This window comes from Bos mutus, chromosome 27, assembly GCF_027580195.1.
Source record: "Bos mutus isolate GX-2022 chromosome 27, NWIPB_WYAK_1.1, whole genome shotgun sequence".
In the NCBI taxonomy this organism is placed as follows: domain Eukaryota; kingdom Metazoa; phylum Chordata; class Mammalia; order Artiodactyla; family Bovidae; genus Bos; species Bos mutus.
This window is the reverse complement of record NC_091643.1, coordinates 29,534,279-29,552,861: the sequence shown is the minus strand read 5'-3', so window position 1 is coordinate 29,552,861 and position 18,583 is coordinate 29,534,279. Positions and strand designations below refer to the sequence as shown.

At 38.8% G+C, this 18,583-nt stretch overlaps 1 protein-coding gene across 17 annotated transcripts in view; it reads right to left on the bottom strand.

The window, feature by feature from the left end:
• Window positions 1-18,583, bottom strand: part of SORBS2 (sorbin and SH3 domain containing 2) — a 212,644-nt gene that overhangs the window by 167,644 nt on the left and 26,417 nt on the right. For 16 of the 17 annotated variants that reach the window (XM_070364400.1, XM_070364405.1, XM_070364404.1 and 13 more), the window contains exon 2: window positions 10,496-10,635. The gene's annotated coding sequence lies outside the window, so the exon portion shown is untranslated. Of the gene's footprint in view, window positions 1-10,495; window positions 10,636-10,978; window positions 10,997-18,583 lie in introns of those variants that run through there. The other variant, XM_070364401.1, reaches the window with a different exon arrangement.

Below are 18,583 nucleotides of genomic sequence, written 5' to 3'. Positions count from 1 at the left end.
CTATTTATGTCTGAACACCATATACAGAGTTTACTTTCATTGGTTGACATGATCATCTTTCCTGGTCCCTCAAGCCTGAGGAGAGAGCAAAGTGAATGTACTTGCTATATGATAGGGGAGTGTGGTGTATGGGGAGCCTACATACCAAGCTTGTTTATTTCAACAAAGCAACTCTGGCTTCAAGGGATTAGACTGCAAGGCAGAAAATATGGATGTCAAGAGTGATCAGGACAGAGAAATTCTAGTCAAGAATGTTGCAGTGGCTTTTAAGCAGATACAAGGCGGGGATATTGAAATTGTGTGTGTAGGTAGACTCAACAGTGACTAAGTTTGTATGAAGGAACATTTGAATACTTGTTTAAGATTCTAATTCTGAATAAGTCGGTGACACAATTATTAAAACAGAGCCCTGGGGAAGAAGAGCAGGTTGGGAATTGGAAGATGATGCGTTTTAGAAGTGCTGAGTTTGAAACACGCTAAAGATATTCATATGGGGTGTTTACCATTTCCTTACAAATGTGAGGCTAGAATTCATGAAAGAGATGAGGGGTAGATGCATAGATTTTAAGATTTTCACAAAGGAGGATAAAGATGAACTGAGGGGAGATTTGATACAAGGAACAGAACCCAAGGGAACACCTTTAAGATCAGGCAAAGAAAGATTCACCTGTCAGTGGAATTCAGGAGTGATCAGAGACTGCAGGAAAATATTGCAGTGTCACAGGAGGCAAAGAGACTTTAATGGTCAGGGAACTGACAGTGTCTAATGCCAGAAATCTAAAAGCCTCTTCCTCACATTTGTTTATAGATGTTACTCTTTTGTTAATTATTTAATAATTGGTTTCACAGCTTTAGTAACAATGGCATGAAGAAATTCAAAGTTATTCTCTGTGTTATCAGAACATCACAATTTCTTTGATGAGTTTATTATTTACAGTTTAAATGTTTTGATAGGCTTTGCCTGGAAACCTAGGAAACATATTTTCTTTGAATTCTGTGATTTAATATAAGGGACTTTTGGCTTGTACTGAATTTTTAGACTAAGTGTAAAATGCAAAAAAAAAAAAAAAAGAAAAAAGTTATTCAGTATAATCCATCATCATCAAACCTCCTAAAAAGATAGTGCTGCCTGTCAGCTTTTCCATTTTAGCATTCTGAAATAACTCTATGGATAAAACAAACAAAAAAAATCAGAATGAAAATTGTCATTTTTCAATGGCAGGTTCCTGCCAAATGATCATGAAAAATCACTGGATTCCCCACCCCTCATGATATCAGAGTGTTAGTGTGAAAATTAAGGAACAGTTGTGTGTATGTAAATTTTTTTTAATAAATTAAATTTTAAGAAATGTGTTATTCAGTTATAGAGTGAAGTCTTTATATTAAACATAGGTAGTCCTTACTTTGCACAGGATAACATTAACTGGAAACTCACGCATATCAAACCACTGCTGTGGTCCTGTGCCACCGAGAGGCTTGCCTATATGTTATAAAATCACTTTTCACTAAAATTAATATTGTCTTCTCAATATTAGCAGCTGAGAAATATATTTAAATTTTTTTCAGTATTTACAATGTTTATATTTTAAATTTAAGGCGTGGAAGATGCCGGCATTTACTCAGCCATTCAAAAGGTAAAGGAGTAATATGAGAATGTCCATGTACCCATGATTCGTCTTAAAATATAAGCCATTATGAATTCAATAAAATTCTGTGGTACATGCCTCTGATCAAAATATCTTCCCTATGTCCCCCAAGGTAACCAGAATCTGAGAGTCATATTTTTTAAGTGCATCTTTTATAATACAGGTTTTTAATTTATGCTTCTTTTTTTTAAATTTTATTTTATTTTTAAACTTTACATAATTGTATTAGTTTTGCCAAATCTCAAAATGAATCCGCCACAGGTATACACGTGTTCCCCATCCTGAACCCTCCTCCCTCCTCCCTCCCCATACCATCCCTCTGGGTCGTCCCAGTGCACTAGCCCCAAGCATCCAGTATCGTGCATCGAACCTGGACTGGCAACTCGTTTCATACGTGATATTATACATGTTTCAATGCCATTCTCCCAAATCTTGCCACCCTCTCTCTCTCCCATAGAGTCCATAAGACTGTTCTATAATTCTTTCCTATGTCTGGTTGTGAATTTTTAACTTGAAAAGTTGTTTTGGATTTTTCAATGTCTTCTACCTTGAGACTGATCAGTAGTCAGAGTGTCAGAGTGTAAAGTTTTAAACCTCAAGCTCCATATGCTTCGCGTATAGGATGGTGGCGGCAGTCTTTAAGAAGCAAATGACTAAAGCAATATAAAAAGACCCTTATGACAATATTCACTCAATAAATATGAAAATGCCTAGGATATTAAAAGTAGTTATTTGTGGTCACTTTATAGAGTGCCTGATGAACTATGGAATGAGGTTCGTGACATTGTACAGGAGACAGGGATCAAGACCATTCCCATAGAAAAGAAATGCAAAAAAGCAAAATGGCTGTCTGGGGAGGCCTTACAAATAGCTGTGAAAAGAAGAGAAGCGAAAAGCAAAGGAGAAAAGGAAAGATGTAAACATCTGAATGCAGAGTTCCAAAGAATAGCAAGAAGAGATAAGAAAGCCTTCTTCAGCGATCAATGCAAAGAAATAGAGGAAAACAACAGAATGGGAAAGACTAGGGATCTCTTGAAGAAAATCAGAGATACCAAAGAAACATTTCATGCAAAGATGAGCTCGATAAAGGACAGAAATGTTATGGACCTAACAGAAGCAGAAGATAGTAAGAACAGATGGCAAGAATACACAGAAGAACTGTACAAAAAAGATCTTCACAACCCAGATAATCACGATGGTGTGATCACTGACCTAGAGCCAGACATCCTGGAATGTGAAGTCAAGTGGGTCTTAGAAAGCATCACTATGAACAAAGCTAGTGGAGGTGATGGAATTCCAGTTGAGCTATTTCAAATCCTAAAAGATGATGCTGTGAAAGTGCTGCACTCAATATGCCAGCAAATTTGGAAAACTCAGCAGTGGCCACAGGACTGGAAAAGGTCAGTTTTCATTCCAATCCCAAAGAAAGGCAGTGCCAAAGAATGCTCAAACTACTGCACAATTGCACTCATCTCACACGCTAGTAAAGTAATGCTCAAAATTCTCCAAGCCAGGCTTCAGCAATATGTGAACCGTGAACTTCCTGATATTCAAGCTGGTTTTAGAAAAGGCAGAGGAACCAGAGATCAAATTGCCAACATCCGCTGGATCATGGAAAAAGCAAGAGAGTTCCAGAAAAACATCTATTTCTGCTTTATTGACTATGCCAAAGCCTTTGACTGTGTGGATCACAATAAACTGTGGAAAATTCTGAAAGAGATAGGAATACCAGACCACCTGATCTGCCTCTTGAGAAATTTGTATGCAGGTCAGGAAGCAGCAGTTAGAACTAGACATGGAACAACAGACTGGTTCCAAATAGGAAAATGAGTCGTCAAGGCTGTATATTGTCACCCTGTTTATTTAACTTATATGCAGAGTACATCATGAGAAACGCTGGACTGGAAGAAACACAAACTGGAATCAAGATTGCCGGGAGAAATATCAATAACCTCAGATATGCAGATGACACCACCCTTATGGCAGAAAGTGAAGAGGAACTCAAAAGCCTCTTGATGAAAGTGAAAGTGGAGAGTGAAAAAGTTGGCTTAAAGCTCAACATTCAGAAAACGAAGATCATGGCATCCAGTCCCACCACTTCATGGGAAATAGATGGGGAAACAGTGGAAACAGTGTCAGACTTTATTTTTCTGGGCTCCAAAATCACTGAAGATGGTGACTGCAGCCATGAAATTAAAAGACGCTTACTCCTTGGAAGGAAAGTTATGACCAACCTAGCTAGCATATTCAAAAGCAGAGACATTACTTTGCCAACAAAGGTTCGTCTAGTCAAGGCTATGGTTTTTCCTGTGGTCATGTATGGATGTGAGAGTTGGACTGTGAAGAAGGCTGAGCACCGAAGAATTGATGCTTTTGAACTGTGGTGTTGGAGAAGACTCTGGAGAGTCCCTTGGACTGCAAGGAGATCCAACCAGTCCATTCTGAAGGAGATCAGCCCTGGGATTTCTTTGGAAGGACTGATGCTAAAGTTGAAACTCCAGTACTTTGGCCACCTCATGCGAAGAGTTGACTCATTGGAAAAGACTCTGATGCTGGGAGGGATTGGGGGCAGGAGGAAAAGGGGACGACAGAGGATGAGATGGCTGGATGGCATCACTGACTTGATGGATGTGAGTCTGAGTGAACTCCGGGAGTTGGTGATGGACAGGGAGGCCTGGCGTGCTGCGATTCATGGTGTCGCAAAGATTTGGACACGACTGAGCGATTGATCTGATCTGATCTGATCTGAAAACACCATTTGCATTTACTAGTAACCTCTCAATTTCCTTCCTTTTTGATTTATATGTAAGATCATTCTTCTTTAATTAAAAAGCATGTCAGGTGTTAAGTGAAAGAAGCTATAATGTTCATTGAAAAATGCAAACTGGTCTTCTGCCAAGTGTTTTTACATGTAATTTTTGTATGCTTTTATATAGTCATTCAGAATGTTGATAGGGAAAAGGATGTACATGATTTAGGCACAAGTGATTTTTAACCTCAATGCTTTTTGTTTAATTTCAATATACAAAATAGGTAAAACACTATAAAGAGGATAAAACTCTCACTGCAATCAAATTTTCTTACCTTAGCATAAATATTATCACTTTGTTTCCAGGCAAGTTTTTACATAAACTATGCCTATTAAGTGATGGATCTCACCATGTGAGACAAAGTGCAAATACCGACTTTAATTTTGGAATATAAAATTCATCCATTTTTAAAGTAAAGTAGCTTGAACACTAAAATGAAATATATTTTATATTGAAAACTAGTAGTCATCTTAAAAAAAGTTTTTTTCTTTTTTTACAAAGTCATCTTTCATTATTTTTTCTACAAAAAAATTGTCTGTCACCGAATTTACCATTTCACTCAGTTTTTCAGTCTTTTACTTGGTTTTTAAAAGTTTCTCATCATAAGCCACAGTCTTTTGTGATACCAATATAAAGTTTAGAACTTGTTTATATGTGCTTTTGGTTTTATTTTGCTTTGAATGAAGTCATATTTGATATAAAAAGAAAATTTCAGTGATTTAATTTTATGCCCACATCAATAGTAAATTGTTGAGTTTTGTAGCAAATAATTTATAAAATATTTTTTACATTTTATAAGTAAAATAATTTATATTTAAAATTATAAAACATTTAGAAATAAACAGAATAAGTTTATTTAAAATTATATTTAATTAAATAAAATACTAAAAATTTATATTTCAAAGATTTTTATTCAAAGCAATTTATTTTTTTTTTAATCTCAACCGCTAAGAAGTGATACTCTGTAAGCTGTTTACTTCTTCCCAAAGTTATCATTTTACTGCCCTGTACAGTCAGGGATAATGACCACTTCTTACATCAGAAGGAGGTGTGGATCTCTTAGCTTGACATTTAGCATCCTTCTTGAATTAGTGCAAAACTTCCTCCTTAATCTCCAACACTCCCCTGCTGAATCCTTCAGTACAGACCCACTGTTCTGGACTATTCACAGATGTCTACGTGAAGGTCAACCAGATGCCAGACAATACCTTCAAACACTTGGCTTTGCTGGTACCACGAGGATGCGGTTTCTAGTCTAACTGCACATTTACTCAGCCATATTTGTTTGGGGATAGATTTCTATGCTTCTCTTTTCTTTTCTCTTTAAGAGAATATTTTGGCTATGCCCTGCGGCTTGTGGGATCTTAGGTCCCTACTCAGAGGTTGAACCCGTGGGGAGCCCAGGCCCTCAGGAGTAAAAGTGCTGAGTCCTAACCCCTGGACTGACAGAGAATTCCCAGTTTTCTGTCCTTAACCATGATCTTTAATCCCAGTATAATAAAAAAAATTTTAAGTGAATACTTTCATAGTAAAACATATAAATGTGGAATAGAAAATAGTTTTGATCTACAGATCAAAACTGTGTTTGTTAACTATATTTGGTTGTATGCTCATTAAATTTGCAGACAGTGTACCTATACATAACTTTTTCAACATTCTTAGGTATTTTTAACACTAGGAATTTGTTCTAAAGTTGAGTGTTATGTGGTTTTAAAATATTTAAATGGTCAGGTCGAACACTGCTTGCAGCTAAATTCGAAACCAACCAAATTTCTTAGGTTTGCAAAATTGAACAAGAGAAGTACCACTGAGCTGAATGCATGTCAAGAGCAATGGCTCCACTAGAATTAAACCAATTCAGAGTTGTGCTTGGACCAGGATTTGTTTCAGGTCAAAGTAACCAAAACACAGTGCTTTAATAACACAAGCTGTACATGTGTTTTTCCATTAAACTAAATTCACTTTCTTTTTTCAAGCCCAAATGTATCTTCAAAACAAGAGATTAGTGTTTCTGTCCTATCTTTACTAATACTGGATTGACCTTTCAGTAGCAAGTACATTATTTTATTTAAGCTGTATCACATTACTAACATGATTCTTTTCACTGACCTGCATCTTGTTTTGATCACCAAGTCATAACTTTTGGTTCATGATACCACTGGCCCATGCTTGTCTTTCTCTGTAACCTTCATCCCACTTTTGATTATTTGATTATTTAATTATTTGATTATTATTTCTCAGTGAAGTATAGAAACTCAGAAATTGTTATGATTCCAAATAGCACTCTCGTAGCTTGGACTAACCATTTTCTTATTATCCTTTGGCTACTATTTTTAACTTGTTTTATAGCTTTGTATTATGTAATGAGATGGAATGGTACACTTTGAAAACTCTTGATATGAGAGCCAACCTGCCATTGGCTATTTTCTAGGGATGTAAAATAGATACTGTGGCAATGCTGGGGATCAGTGTCCTCACCTGTACACTGGGAACACACTGCCTGCATGACCAACCCCATATTAATAGGAATGCCACCCTACCTTAAGACAGATGATCCAGGAAACCAGTTATTGAACATGAAACATCTATTCATGGGGTGAAATAAAAACACAGTCTATTATCTCTGATAATCCTGAGTATTAAATAAAATTACAGGTGTGGGTATTTTGCAGGTAGAGTTTTAGTTTCTAGGACAAAGTCGAGTTAAAGAAGTCATGTTGAACAGTCCTGATTCCTCACCCTCTGCACCAGATGGTCTCCTCTTACTTCCAGTGCTCTGCTCTCATCTTTGTCCCCTTCTTCTCAGTTATTTTTCATGTAAATGTAACATTTGCTGAGGGAAGTTTACAAATCCCATCTTCCTTCCAGCCACTCAAAACACATACTACTTCACAACCCAACCCATTTGACTGTCACACAACAGCTCGAGGTCAAGCTTTTCTGAAGAAAATTGACTGCTGAGGATTCCTTTACCCTCAGTATACATTACAAGTAATGTTACTTTTCAATGCTTACAATGTTCCCTAGGAGTGTGTCAGTTGAGCAGGCCAAAAAAAAAAAAAAAATCTGTAAGTTTATTATTTTTCCACCAATATATTTGACACCACCTTTGGAGAACGAACAAAAGGCATACTGTCAAGCAGACAGACCTGGACAAAATGTTACTGTTTGTTCCACATGAGCACAGAAGTATATTTAAGCAAAGAAAGCCACTCCATGACTCTCCTGGGACTGACTTCCTTTAGCTGAATTATACCAACATGTTCACACCACTTGTTCAGACTGTGTTGGAATTTAAAAACGCAGACTTCTATTTGCCAATTGCTTCAATACCCCAGCGATAAAAATTCACATTAGGATTGAACCTGGCTTTAAAGTATCACAGAACAAATGGAAGTTTATTGCAAAAATGTGTGTATACATGAAATTATAGTCAGAGATGTGAAAATAAGGGGTGCCCTTGTTTGACAGAGTCTATACTTCTACAGGACAGCCTCAAAGTCACCAGAAGTCACTTGACTTGGGATTAGGTTTCAAATCCAGGCTCAGTGACATTCATGAAACTTTTGGCAAAACTTGGGCCAAGTTTCGAGCAAGGCTGGATAGAATACTTCTTTCATGTGGAACCTGTGTGAAACCCAGTGGTTTTGGCTACCTTTCTCCTTGAGTTTCACATTCAAACAAGCCAAAGTTTCAAAGTAAAATTAAGAGGCAAAAGAAAACAAAAAAAAACCCCAACAGAACAGGAAAAAAATGGCTTGCTCAAGAATGGAATGGCCTCTGTCACAATCCAAACACATTTCGGCCATTGGATTCTGCAACTGAACTGCTGCTGCTGCTGCTAAGTCGCCTCAGTCGTGTCCGACTCTGTGCAACCCCATAGACGACAGCCCACCAGGCTCCCCCGTCCCTGGGATTCTCCAGGCAAGAACACTGGAGTGGGTTGCCATTTAACTAGCATTGCCTTTTTAGCAGCACATTTCTCCTCAGCAATGCCAAATCAAGAATGCCTAGTATTAAAGGGATGAGTATTCTAGACCCCCACCAAAGGTAGTGAAGGATATGCTCAAAATGACCAGAGGATTTCAAGTTTTGACTATACACACATCACAGAAACGAGATGATTCAAAAGCTCTTATAATGCAGATCTGAAGAGAGAAAGTTAGTAATTAAATGTCCAGCTTTGGGAAATTAAAAAAAAAAAATTAGACTGAACAGCTCTAGGTTTTCCTACAATGTCAGTCCCAGTTCTAGAGATCATATTGCATCTGCTTCTAATCCAGAGTGACGTCTCCCATAACTTACTCCCTAGCTCCACCCTCTGAACCTGAGTCCCGTGGCCACTGGCTTCCTTCCTTGTCAGCACGATGCAGAGCACAGGGTGCGTCCTGTATCAGCTCTGAGGAGCCAGGGCCCCTGCCTGGCACTTACTCTCCGACAGGCTTAGGCTCGTCCTACTGTTCACCTTCACCAGGACGCAACGCCAGATGGCCAGGAGACGACAAACTCAGTATCTGGCTGAGGACTTTGAAAATACCCTTGTTTGCAGTAGAGAAGAAAAGAGTGACAGACAAATGTGATATACCCACGAATTTTCTCTAAAACAAAGAGAACATCTAAAAGTTGACTGAATGGCTAGAAAGCGCTATACTCTGCCTATTTTAGGAAATACATTTTTTTCATTCCTTATCCCTCATTCAGCAGAAGTTTCACTAGCATAACAGATTTCTGGCTACAGAGAATTTTCTTTTCTCCTTTCCTTTTTTTCTAGTTTTCCTTTTTAAAATATTCTTTTATTTCTTTAAAAATTTTTTTTCTTCTTTTTGAAAAAAAAATTAACCGGAAGATGTGTGTTTAAAATGCATGCTTTCTTTCGACATATGGTGAGATACCAATAAACTTCTTTGGAAATAAGAATCTCTAAATTCCAAGGATTTCAGTGTCCATGTTAAAAAGCAACAGTAAGGCCCCAAGGCATATGGCAATTTAGAGGCACTTACATGAGGGGTTGATAGTCTGGTCTGTGCACCATTATTTCCTGCTTGATTTTAGACATCTGCTGAGTGGAGCAGAAAGCTGTCATAAACTCTGTGATGGTCAGAGAAACCTGCCATAGGATAGTCTTTGCTTTTCTGCTGAGGGGAGGGGGGTCCCTGTACTAATAAAACCTAACACATATCAGTGAGAGAAAACCAAAACCCAATACATTATTCCATGAAAATGATATAAAAGCCTTAAACAAAAAAGAAGACTTTTTACTGAACATAGTAAATACCCACAATCAAAGTAAATGCCATGTTTGAAGTTAAAGTCCACAGATCAAAGTGCTTTGCAAAATGTCAAGACCAAGCGTAAGGTGGGGGAGGGGGAAAAGCACAGAAAACCCTCCAAACTATTATATTGTCGCAGTAGAGAAAGAAACCTGCTAGCCAAAGACCATCAGCTAGGTAAGGAAACCTCAAAACTGAGTCACTGAATTGTGGTACAATGGTGCAATACAAAAGCAAACAAAAAATGGTTCTAATTCCACAGTAGCAATGAACAAAACAGTGGTGAAAGAAGGTTAATAAGATAAAGCCGTCTCATTGTCCTTAAAGAATAAATCACTAATCTAGCTCCTTTACTCAGGTAGTTGCATCTTTTCCCTTAAAAAAAAAATGCCCTTAGAAAGTTAAAAATAAGTAAACCCCGTCTAAACAAGAAAATGAGGGTGTCTGAAAGGCTCTGGGACGACCCTGGCAAGGAGGCTTAATTAGCGTTCTGCCGCGGCTCTGGCTCAGTCACAGACAGATCTGTTCTGCAGGTCAGCATTGTACAGAGCGCGTTCAGCACTGTTTAAAGCTGCAGCCGCAGAAACGCACACAGGCTGCTGCTGGACTCTGGAACTCCGTATCTACCTGGAGGGCGTTCAGCAACCCCAGCACCGTCCCCCACCCCCATCCCCCTGCTTATTTTCACCATTGACAAGTTATTTAAAAAACATTGAGTCCATGTCATAAACCAACAAAATAATTCCAGAATTAAAAAAAAAAATCTTACCTACAGGCAGCCAGGTTCAACAGTTGATCTGAAGAGAGGAAGTAGGAGTCAGTGGCCTTTTACATGTGGAGGTTGTTTATTTAGCCCTTTTTAAAAGGTCTTGAACTCCAGAGGTTTAAGATTAAGTCCAATCAAAGTGTCTGGAAAAAAAAAAAAAAAGGTGGGGGGGCAAGAGAGAAGGCAAGTGAGAGAGGGAAAGAATCTCAGCTGCTGGGTGGTGCTACTGTTCTGAGAGCATTTGAGCTATTTTCAGCATTTAACAGCAGCCGGGGTTGTCTGCAAGGGATGAAAAAACCTTGCCTGGATCGCCACATCCCGCCCCCCCAACACATCGGCGGGGGGGGGGGCGTGGGGGGCAGGGACACAAACCAGGAAACCCACAACAACTTGCTTCACTGTGCAAATATTCATTTATATTTTGAGGAAAACTGCCAGCATGATTGAAAGTAAAGCACACAGTAACAACAACAAAAAAAACTTAACTGGAATCTTAAAGAAACATAGTACTTTGCCATAATCCTTGCGTTTTCAAAACGATTCACCTGATTCGTCGAAAATCAGATGTTCTATTTATGCCGTATTGAGAGGAAAGACTTTTCTTCTGATAGTTCCTGGCCGGATTATATGAGTCTTAAAAAATATTTTAGATTTCTCTCTGGGAGGAATAACTGTTGTCAGCCTATCCTCCTTAAGACTGAAGACAAATGATTTATTTCTAGCCCACACCCACATTTCCAGTCTCATCAACCATGCTATTTTTGAAAGCTACTGGGTTAAGCTGTTGACATTTCTTATCTCTTGGCAGAGATTGGGGGCCATTCAGTGACAAGATGCAGACAGGCACCCATCCCCTGCTCTCTCCCCACTCCAAAGGCCAGTGAAGAAATTCTTCAGACTGGGTCACCAGCAGTGACTGGCAAACTCTGAGCTTTCGTTTGTAGAATGATGAATTAAGATCTGGAAATTGTATTCATTCATTCAACAAACATTTTTGTGGCAAGAACTTCTGATATGCCAAGCACTCTGAGAATACAATAGTGGACAAAATTAATTTCTTTGCCTCGAAAGGTTTACAGCACACAAACGCAGCGGGGGTAAGGACAGAATTTGTTACAGACGTTTACAGCTTCTTTTCCACAGGCTATTTAAACCATGGCCACTGGAGATGTGGCGATCTCTTACTCTGACCCAGGGAATATATGCGTCATCAGACGGACTCCTGGCTTCCATTGCTTCATTAGGCTTTTTGCAACATCCCGAAAAAGGAAAATTAGTTACTTCCTACCAAGGAAACACTTAAGTATTTGTATAAAAGCCTCTGTTCTAGATGAAATCCCTAAAACCTCTGAACTCCCTATTCTTTGTAACAAAGAAAACGCTTATGCAGTCAGGAAGTACTGCTGAGAGATGAAAGAAGATTCCCTGATCTTAGTCCATTATAAAAACCACCTGATATATTTTATAGTTAATATTATGAAGGCTGGCTACCAGAGGCTCACATCAAATTCAGTTCTTTCCTTGTAACTGATTAGAGAAAATACGGAGGAAAGAAGTAGGTGAGGCAGATTGAGGTATGAACTTCCAGTTGCAAAATAAATTGAGTCACAAGGTGTGAAATGGACAGTGTGGGGATTTTATATAGTCCATAATTATGTAATGTCTTTGTATGGTGACAGATGGTGACTAGACTTACTGTAGTGATCGTTTTGAAATGTATAGAAATATCAATCACTATGCCATGTAACAGGAACTAAACTTTTTAACTGCTTTTCCTTTTTCTCCTTATAGTAGTTTTTTTTTTTTTAATTTTATTTTATTTTTAAACTTTACATAATTGTATTAGTTTTGCCAAATATCAAAATGAATCCGCCACAGGTATACATGTGGAAAATACATTTGAAAATGGACCTTCCTTGAGAAACCGTCGAAGTTAAGGGAACAGATAAAGATTAACTATTTGAGTACTAAGTCAACTATTATTTTTAAATTACAAACTGGGTGCTTTTCACACCAATACTAAGAGAAGTTCATTGCTTCACGTTGAACTATTTTTAGAGTCATTTTATATCAATCTGCACTTGAATGAACAGGTTATGACCCAGCTCCCTGTTCCATTTAGGATGAGTCCTACCCTGCCAAGTAACTCACCCAGGACTCCTTTGTTCCCCAAAGATCTTGACTGTCCAGACAGCCTGTCTATAGGTACTTTTCAACAGATTTGGCATCACAGAAGAGTGCAAATTGAGGCCTATTTTTAAAGGTTAGAGTACTTACCCAACTACTATGTCTTTGTAAGTTATTAATAACGTAACAGTTATATCAACTGTACTGTTAATGGTTTTATTTCTCTGTTTTTTTCCTTTGTGTTTTTTACCAAAAAATTGATTTAAAATCATTTGGAAATGCTTATATTAGAGTAGGCTTCTTATATTGATGAAACATTAAATAGGCGTTTGGCGTAACTCTTCTTCTGTATAAGATGGGGGTAATAACAATGCCAATCCATAGAGTTGTGGTTGGGTTTATATGATTATGCACATAAAATGCTTAACCAAGTAATGCCTGATACACAGAAAGCATAAAAGTTAATGACATTATCACTTGTTGTTGTTGCTGTTGAGTCGCTAAATCATGTCCAACACTTTGCAACCCCATGGTCTGCAGCACTCCAGGCTCCTCTGTTCTTCATGACTCCCACAGTCTGCTCAAATTCACGTCCATTGAGTTGGTGATGCTATCTAATCATCTCATCCTCTGTCGTCCCCTTCTCCTCCTGCCCTCAGTCTTTCCCAGCATCAGGATCTTTTCTAATGAGCCAGCTCTTCTCATCAGATGGCCAAAGTATTGGAGCTTCAGCTTCAATATCAGTCTTTCCAATGAATATTCAGGACTGATTTTATTTAAGTCTAGAGCCTGTCTATCTAATGTGGTGGATACATGTGGCTGTTGAGCCACATGTGGTTTGTCAGAACTGAGATGTCATGTACGTGTAAAATATATACCAGACTTTAAGTATGAAAAACAGATTGTAAGCAGAATTTTTTAAAAATCTTGATCATATGTTGAAATAGTATTGCAGACATATTATGTTAAATGTTTTGTTAAAATTAATTTTACCTCTTTTTATTTTTTAAAATGCCAAAGCCTTTTATATTATAAATGTGACTTGTATTATCGTTTTATCAGGCAGTGCCATCTAGGCCAGTGGTTCTCAAACTGTAGTAAGCATCAGAGTTACCTGGAAGGCTCATCCAAAGACACATTCTTGGGTCCTAGCCCTAGTTTCTGACTTAGTATGTCTGAGGAGGGGCCTGAAATTTTGATCGCTACAAGTCCCCAGGTGATTCTTGACCATACTTTGAGAACCACTGCTCTTGATCCTTGCTACTTAAAAGAGTGGTCCATAGATCAATATCTAATGTTTGGAGGAATCAGGACATTTCGCAAGATTCCGGGCAGCAATGCAGGCTCTGAAGAAAAAGATAAGAACCTAATTGCCTGGTGCCCTGGCCACCATGTTCACTGAGATTCTTAAACTCTCCAGAAGGACGGGCTTGGTTTCAGAGGCTAGAGCAGGAATAATCTTTCAGAGATGAAGAGGGAACGGGAGAAATGGACGGAAATGTTGAAAGTCAGTTTAGCGTTTCACTTCTTTTTCTCCCTCCATAGCACACAAGAAATACTGAGACTGTTTTCAGCTAAGTATTGGTCTAATCGAAGCTGTAACTAAGGCACAGTTGATGTAGAACAAACCTAGAAGGTATTTATGTCTCAAGGAAGGATCTTATTAACTCAGGTAACCCTCCAACTGTTCGAAGCACAAGAGATTGGCATTTTGGAGAAGAGAGGCTTCCGCTGTCCTCTGCCCCACCGTTAAGTAAGTGAACACGTTATTTTGAATGCTTTCACCAGTTTGCCAAATGCCTTCTCACCTTTTCAGGTGGAACCAAAGCCTCGTAGGCTCAAAGGGCTTCCTAAAAATGAAATCCTCATTATAAGAGAAAATGTGTACCCACACCAGTCATATTTAAAACTCCTAGTTCTGTATGCAGCGATCATCTGTAGCTTTAGGTCTTACTGGTTGGTTGATTGTTTCAGAAAACTTAAAAAAGTGTGTAATGCTTAAGAGCAGAGAGTCTGGGACAGTGTGTCTGTTTGAATCCACTTTGGTGTGACCTTGGGCCAGTTACTTCACTTCCCTGTGCCTCTGTTTCCTCTTCTTTAAATAGGACTTATCTCAGTAGGCTGTTGTGAGGATTAGAAGAGTTGTCATTTCAAAGGAATGTAGAAAAGTCTGGCATGTTGCAAATGCTATTAATGTTATTGGTTAAATAATTAAAACGTAACTGTGCAGGTTTCTTTTATGGCCAAACATGGTAGTTTGTTTTCAGATACCATGATGAAATCTAGGGACTTTTATGTGCATGGTTTCTTCAATACATGCGTTGTGAGGGCTTCTTTGAGAGTTGTTTAAATTTTTTTCCCCAAGAGAACTCCAAATTCTCATTTGATTCCTCATCGCTTCCTATGATTTGAGAGGATCTCAGTAAGGAAGGAAGTGAATGTAGTTTTCCCATGAATATTGTTTTCTAGGTTACACATTCTCCCCCCGCCCCCACCCCCCGAAGTCCTTTGAAAAGTGAGTTGCACTATAAATGTTTGAAGGCTTTCATGGTCATGTCAGTTGGGTAGCATTGTCTAATTTTCCAGGAGAACAATGCGTCATTCTCTTAGATATTTTAGTACTTAGGGAGAGGCAGCAGGTCTGCCTGAAACACTGGCATGAGTTTCAAAGATGTACTGAAAAGGCAGTCAGATTCTGATCCTATAGAAATGATAGAAATCAGATAACGCTGATGAAAGGAAGGGGCGGACCCCCAAAGCAGGCATGCTGGATGCAAAATGAAGGCTCAGTTAAGTGTACTGACATCTTTTACACTTGTCTGCTTCAACCATATGAAACATAGTGAACCACGTGTGTGTGCGACGAAACTAGTGATGCTTAGAAGCATCACACACTCGCTAAGTGTCAACAGGGTCGTCTCCAAGAAGTTCAGTGTGTTGAACAGTGAATAAATGTACCAAGTGGGGAAACCCAAGCCCATGGGTTGAGTGGTTTCAGACCAGTCATACAAGTCCTCTGAGAGGATACCCTAAAATGGAGGCAGAAACACTGAGCTATGTAAACCCCGTTCCTAACTCGAACATCTGGACGTTTGCTTAGACTGATAAGAGATCACATTTGGCCATTCCCGCTCACCCCCATGATCTACATCTGCAGGCATAATTATTTTATTTTATTATTTTTTTTTTGTCTTGGAAATGTTATAAAATTTTTAATAGCAAAACATAGGAATAAAAACATATTAACAAAATGTATTCAATCATTTACATTACAAACAAGGAATCTGCAGTTCATTGTTGTGGCCTGACAGGAGAAAATTACTCAATAGGAATCTATGCACAATGTGATTGCAAATATGTACAGTACTTTAAAAAAGCCTACAAGGAGGAAAGTTGGCTAGGTTCTTTGTTAGACCAACCAGACGATCAAAATATTAAAACTCTGTGGACTAGTAGTAATAACTTTACACTTAAAAAAAAAGTTTCATTTTGTTTAAGAATATTCCAGTTATATTTATATGGTTCTAGTTGATGAAGCCATTCACCATAGTTCCAGTAAATTACCCTTTAATTGATTTGTTTGGGGGAAAAGATCGACATGTTAATAAAAATGAACGAAGGAATTTTCATCACAATGGTTTCCAGTTGAACTATCACAGCTTCACAAATGGACTGAAGCTGTCCATTAAAGTTGTCAAATCATATGTCACTTATTTCTGCTTCCTGGTTTACTGACATGAAACAAAATGTGACTTGCCATCCCATTTGCCATTATCCAATCTGGGACTGGATTTTACCAAATAAGGTGAGTGTCTGAATGAACGATTCAGACTAGAGATTCTATCTATCAGATGCTAGAGATTCTATAGAAATAACTTCTTAAAACCTTTGTTACAACTCACTTTCTAGTGAAAACCTTATTGTTTTTAAACTGACTGTCTGAACTCCATGTGTATTTAGCAAGTGCCTCTGCTGTTTTATATAACTATGACTTAGATCTCGATATTTATATTCCATTGAAATTGAGCATATGCAACAGTTGCTACATATGGTAGAAAAATCAAGATAAGCCTTCAAAGGGGCCTATTTAAGGCTCTGTGCGATCTGCTTCTTCTCATCCCCACGCACATCTCCCTCCCTTCTCTAGCTCCCTTTCTTCCAGTTTCTCTGGCCTCCCCTCAGTTCCTGGGTTGGACCACCGTCGGGGCCTGTGTGTGTGCTTCATTCCCTCTCCCTGCCGCCTGCCCTGCTTGACGTGGATGCCAGGCACCCTTCGGCTGTCAGCTCAAGCGCCTTTTCCTCAGGAAGGGTTTCCCTGCTCTAGCCAAGGTCAAGCATTTTTGTTTTTAACTCTTAAAGAATCGTGTTCCTCACGTTCCCTCCAACATCAAACGTTGCCTTTGTTTGAGTGATCGATTCATGGATTTCTCCTCTGATTCCCATCGAACCCCTGACAGGTGTGTTATATTTGTGCCTGGCACTGAGGGAGGGCTCAGTGTGCATTTGTTGAATAAAGAAGCAATTCAGTAAGTTCTGCTCAAGGCATTAAGCAACACACGATGGTATTTTTGTTATATATAAATGAGAGCTTATGAAAGTATCTTATCTTCTAAAAAGCAAAAACTCTGTATTTTGATTAAGCAGCTGTTTCCAACCAAGAGGATTCTCTAAACGGTATTGCTTTTTGGTTACATATTTGATTTAAAAAGTTTTTAAAGAATCAGCACTTGTTTTCCTCCTCGGGATATAATCTATTATCTTAATAACTTGCATTTATCTTCTAAAATAGGCTTGAAATAAATCGATACCTGCATTCTTGCATCATCTCTCCAGATCTTTTTAAAAATCATGTAATACTCCATTAGGGTGTATTAATCACTCAACTGGGATCTCTGATCACAATTTCTTTTGATTAGGGTTACTGAGAGAATGACGTATTTGTGTATTACTAGACGGCAATGGCACCCCACTCGAGTACTCTTGCCTGGAAAATCCCATGGACGGAGGAGCCTGGTGGGCTGCAGTCCATGGGGTCGCCGGGAGTCGGACACAACGGAGCGACTTCACTTTCACTTTTCCCTTTCATGCATTGGAGAAGGAAATGGCAACCCACTCCAGTGTTCTTGTCTGGAGAATCCCGGGGACGGGGGAGCCTGGTGGGCTGCCGTCTATGGGGTCGCACAGAGTCGGACACGACTGAAGCGACTTAGCAGCAGCAGCAGACAGTTATACCACGTGGCTTCCTGCAAGCCGTACCTGATGCTTTTTATAGATACTTGATGAGCAGACAAACAAATGAAGTATCTCGCCCACAGCACTGCCTGCTCAGGCCATTGTCATTCTAGTGGCATGAAACCCTTTGTCATGTCCATATAGTGCATTAGTTATAAACACACCAGGAATTACTGGCCATCGAAAAACTGGGAGATTTGTGATCTTGTTCTCTGGCAAAGGAGAGGAAAGGGAGCTTTGTGTGGCCTGGAATACAGAGCTGAGTTGGAGACTGGGGGCTGGTCTTTGCTCTGTTGCCTGGGAAGAGGCTGTGAGACACTTTCTTCTACCCTGGGCAAGGACACTGGTTACAGCCTAAGGATGTTTGAAGATGTACTATTTTGTACATATGTACATGCTTTTTGTACACGTGTAAGACACTTTGAAATCATCACGGCAGAGCATGAAAAATATCTTTTCTGAGGCATTCAAAAAACAAACTAATTAACCCAACCATCTATGGCATATTTCCATCGTTACTATGACCACAAAAGTTAATTTTGCAAGGACAGGCATACATAAATAATACACAAAATGTTAGAAAAATGTCCTTGAAACCCACAGAGATGAAATATGAGTGAAGAATAATAAGGAAGAGTGGACCCACATTCAAGGGTTAGAAGGAGCTGTATAGATTTGTTATATCAAGTGCATAAGAAAAATATGTTCCTAAAATGAATGTGGGTTAGAAAT